Source organism: Macrobrachium nipponense, chromosome 26 (genome assembly GCF_015104395.2).
Source record: "Macrobrachium nipponense isolate FS-2020 chromosome 26, ASM1510439v2, whole genome shotgun sequence".
Taxonomy (NCBI): Eukaryota; Metazoa; Arthropoda; class Malacostraca; order Decapoda; family Palaemonidae; genus Macrobrachium; species Macrobrachium nipponense.
In genome coordinates this window covers 55,612,139-55,617,132 of record NC_087215.1, presented here as the reverse complement: position 1 = coordinate 55,617,132, position 4,994 = coordinate 55,612,139, and the positions used below count along the sequence as shown (strand labels likewise).

General features: G+C 34.5%; 1 protein-coding gene and 1 long non-coding RNA gene across 5 annotated transcripts in view; both read left to right on the top strand.

Annotated features, from left to right (window-relative positions):
• Positions 1 to 4,994, top strand: part of LOC135200282 (antifreeze protein Maxi-like) — a 300,869-nt gene that overhangs the window by 62,773 nt on the left and 233,102 nt on the right. The gene's annotated exons all lie outside the window — the stretch shown is intronic.
• Positions 4,193 to 4,994, top strand: part of LOC135200278 (uncharacterized) — a 17,878-nt gene continuing 17,076 nt past the window's right edge. For 2 of the 4 annotated variants that reach the window (XR_010311243.1, XR_010311244.1), the window contains exon 1: positions 4,289 to 4,303. This is a non-coding gene — a long non-coding RNA (uncharacterized LOC135200278). Of the gene's footprint in view, positions 4,304 to 4,519; positions 4,538 to 4,994 lie in introns of those variants that run through there. The other 2 variants (XR_010311242.1, XR_010311245.1) reach the window with 2 other exon arrangements.

The window sequence follows — 4,994 nt, the reverse complement described above, 5'->3', positions numbered from 1 at the left end:
CAAGGACATCAAAGAAAACTGTTTGAGAGAGAGAGAGAGAGAGAGAGAGAGAGAGAGAAGTGGTGTGTGTGTGTGTGTGTGTGTCTGTGTGTGTGTGTGTATGAGGGCTCGTATACATCCAGATGTTATATTCTACAGTATCAAATTTTCAATTTCTTTTTCAGACATTCTCTGCAGATTGTGAAAAGATGCGCCACGTAGGAGTAAAGGCCCTGGCACTGACGCTTCTGATCGTTGCTAAGACAGGTGAGACGAGAAATATTTGGTTGTACTTTGAAAGGGGAAAAAGTGCAAAAGAGAAATCCATTTCGTCAAAAGATATATCCAGTGCGATACACTATCTCGCAGTCGTGTCGTCGTGTTTTATATAATATTTTCTGTGCTCAGGTTATATATATATATATATATATATATATATATATATATATATATATAAGATATATATATATATATATACATGTGTGTGTGTATGTACATATATACAGGTTGTGTATATATTATATTTAATGCATATATATATATATATATATATATATATATATATATATAATATATATATATAATCACTTTATAAAATAAAAGTTTACACGTCAGTGTGTAAGAATCATGATTTTTCAATAAATATAAACCCGTTTCATTTACGTAACCATTAGCTAGCTGCGTAAAATTATTAATCATGTGATGAACAAAATCTGGGAAGATATTTTGTTAAATTCATAAGTCCAGTTGTAAAATTTCTACAATATTACCACCCTTGTTACCTGTTATGACCTTCATTACTATCTAAATTAAACTTTTATAAATATAGTTTGTTCATTACAACACAACGAATTCATGTAAACTATCAGTTGATATACTTTCGAAAATCATTGGTTTCTCTTCGTTGGTCACCCATCCAAGTAAAGAAAAGTTCATCGACTTCACTATCACAGTCATTACTGCTCACCCACCCAAAAGCGGACCATACCAAATGTTATTTAACCTTCCCCTCCGTTCCTATTCTCTTTCTTCCCTCTTATTTTCCACCCTCTCCTAACAATTGTTTCATATTGCAACTGCGATTGTTTCTTCTGTAACACCTTCAAACTTTTACTATCAATTTCCATATCAGCGCTGAATGGCCTTAGTTCCGCCCCAGTGCTTGGCTTGACATAATGATGCCAAAAATCTATAGAAATCAAACCTTCCCCCGTCAAGAGAACACGAGCCATCCCTCCCTGGCCACCTTCAACCAGAAATGTCAACAAGGGAACGCCCCCTTGCGCTTCAGGAGAGTCATCTCATTTCCTGATTTTCAGGTCCTTTTGTTTAGACTCCGGGACATGTGAAACCAGCCGACCACTTCGCTGAAACTCCCTAACTTTTATTAATCCTGTTTTGAAGAGTTCGTTTTTCCACGGCAACGTAGTTATGGAAAAATTTTATAAGTTTACCCTCTCTCTCTCTCTCTACTCTCTCTCTCTACTCTCTCTCTCTCTCTCTCTCTCTCGAGCGCACAAAGGTTACTTAGTCATTTATTTTATTCACCTACTGGTATCTTACTTGAAATTTCTTATAATGATATCTGGTTGGAAATTTAATCATTATAGTCAATAAACGCCAAAATCACAGGTTATCAATGATACTAGTAGTTACTTTTGGTTATTAATGAGAGTTACTTTTACTAACTGCTACATTCATCTTTATTGACTACGAATAGGTTTAATAGTTTTTGGGACCGACGAATTCTCCAAAAAGCTACAGACAGCCAGTTTAGCTAAATGAAGAATGATGAAATGGGTATTCATTTCTACATACTTTTCCTTTTTCAGGTTATTATTTCTATATATATGAAGAATTTCTTAAAACCCATAAAGCATTTAATAACAACAACAACAACAATAATAATATATATGACATCGGGCATTATTTTGCCAAGATCTCTCTCTCTTCTCTCTCTCTCTTCTCTCTCTCTCTCTCTCCTCTCTCTCTCTCTCTCTCTCTATATATATTATATATATATATATATATATATATATATATATATATATATATATATGTATATATATATATGTAAATCATTATATCAGTATTCATATAAACTATAACTATCTATATCGGTATCTTATATAAATATATATATATATATATATATATATAATATATATATATATATGCATATATATGTATATATATATATATATATATATATATATAATATATTATATATATACTACACAAATGTCCCTTAATATCCAGTTCGCTCTACCCCTCGGATTAATATATTTAATTCCGACGTAGAGCGAATTGGATATTAAAGGACATTTGTAGCTTAATGCATGTTTAGGAAACACGGTGATGTGATAAAAAATTCATATATACGTGTATGTATATATATATATATATATATATATATATATATATATATATATATATATATATATATATTATATAATGTATGTATCCGTCACCCATTTTAACTGAACACTTTCATACCACTTCGATAAAATATATACTTCACAAAAATCTTCCACCAACAGGATGGGCCATCCAGTGCTACCAATGTATGGCCGCCGGAAACGCAGTGGTTCCTATCGACCACTGCAGAGAGGTCAACCCGGTTACTGATATGATCACTTACGGATATTGCAAAACGGCTTGCTTCAAGATCGTCAACATGACAGGTAAGGCCTCGGGTTCTGACAAATGGGAATTTTGTCTTCGCATTGATTATTGATTGCTCAGAATGTATAGCTATCTCGTCTTTGCAAATAACTGCATATGTGTATATAAAGTGACTTAGTCCTGATATGAACATATTCTCTCTCTCTCTCTCTCTCTCTCTCTCTCTCTCTCTCTCTCTCTCTCTCTCAATTTAGATTAATTATTCGATATCAGCATACACAATTATCTAGCCTTTTACAATAAATGCATGTGGGTATGTGAAGCTTTTACGAAATCTCTCTCTCTCTCTCTCTCTCTCTCTCTCTCTCTCTCTCTCTCTCTTTCGTTTAACTGCATATTTTTTTAAATACAAAACTATCTAGACTTGTTTTTTCAAAAAAATGTATAGTCTATGTAATTACTAGGTACTCATTTACCTTTTACAAATCATTCTTCTCTCTCTCTCTCTCTCTCTCTCTCTCTCTCTCTCTCTCTCTCTCTCTCTCTCTCTAAATTTAATTACCTATACATTCTATCAGCATACACATCAGTGTTGTTAAATGTATATGCGTATATGAAGTGATTTAGCGTGCATAAAACTTTCTCTCTCTCTCTCTCTCTCTCTCTCTCTCTCTCTCTCTCTCTCTCTCTCTCTGTATGTGTTTTGTTTTATTTATGTTATTCAATCATTTTTCAGCATTCACAGGTATTTTGTCTTGTTAAATGAATGCATATGTGTAATTGAAGTAACTTAGTTCATTTTTAATCATACTCTCTCTCTCTCTCTCTCTCATTCAGAAGCAACTGGATTACATAATCATATTTGGTAAAATCCCATTCACTGAACATTCTCAATTGATGACCAAAAAATATACATATACTTCGAAATGATTTACTCGTTTTTTATTTTAATTGATACTCTCTACAAATGTTTTCAAAAGACGATTCGCATGTTACTCCTCATAAGAAGACCGACCACAGTTGAAAGGGCATCGCTGAGCAGTGTCAGTAACTGAACTCATAAAAAGGCTTTAGCCGCACCCACCCCAGGTGGAGTAGAGAGAGATCAACACATTTCAAGAGTGCGTTCGTTTTCCTGACAACATCGACGGAAAACAGTCTTAGGTTTAATTTCTGAGTAAAAGAACGATGACAGCATTGACAACGGAGATTTCGTGCGTAGTTGGCATAGGCTAATGCAAGTTTAATCCTATTGGAAATAAAGAAAAGCACAATATCGAATATTAAATACATCACATTCAGCATGAGCTTGTTACTGGTAAAAGCAAATCCCTCACGAATATAAAATGTACCATTCACAACCTTCCCGCCGCCAAAAAAAAAAAAAAAAAAAAAAAACCAAAAGGAAAAAAAATCTTGTTACCCACATTACAAATCTAAATCAGCACCCTTCTCGCCATTAGAATTAAGGAGAGATGAAAATACCACTTAGGACGCTCGGAAAACACGGAAAAATGCGCCCCAGAACATCTGCATACTTAGCACGTGCACCGATATGAACGCACCCCGTTATACTTAAGCTCAATAAGTGGCCCGCAAATGTTCATCTCCCAAGTCCCATTCCTATTCGCAATAAGTCATTTGTCGCCACCCCTCCTCCGGGTCGCTCTGCTTACGCCCCTCGAGTAAATTTTGACCTGTGAGTTCAGAAAACGTATATGAAGTCAAAAAAAGAGACGTGAAATTTATAATATAAGTGATGAGTTCATTCTAAGTGTCAAAAAGTGTGTGTATTTCGATTTGGGCCACGAGGGAATTATTATTTAAATAAAACCTGATTATGGCTGGTGTGTCAAAACGGTCTTAGTTAAATCGTCGCTCCTGCTCATCGTTGTTGGAGTCTCTTTTATCGTGATTTTGTGTCGTTTCTCTGGTTGGTTGAAGAAGATTATCGTTCCTTCGTGAGGTGGTTTAGTTTGTGATTCAGAACGCACGGTATTCAGTGAGGAATATTCTTAAATTACTAAAGCATAATGTATCTGTATATTTATGTCTAAGTTGCTATGCATTCTGTTAACATTCTTCCATCTTCGCTTGGCCATCCATTAGTCTGTCTTCTATCGTTCTTTTCACAATACTTAGCTATCTATTAATCTGCCTTGTACCATGATCATTTGCCTATACTTCTTCCTTCGCTGTTTAATCTATCAATTATTCCTAGTCTTTTTTTTTTCTTTTTTTGCCAAATCATGTCACTGTCCTACTTTCTCTGCTTAGTCCGTCTATCAATGTGGCTACATACTTTAACATCCACAAACAAATCAGTGATGACCCTAACGTCCTCCTAAGCAGGGAAATCACCCATTCCTAAAAGGTCTTTCATAACCATT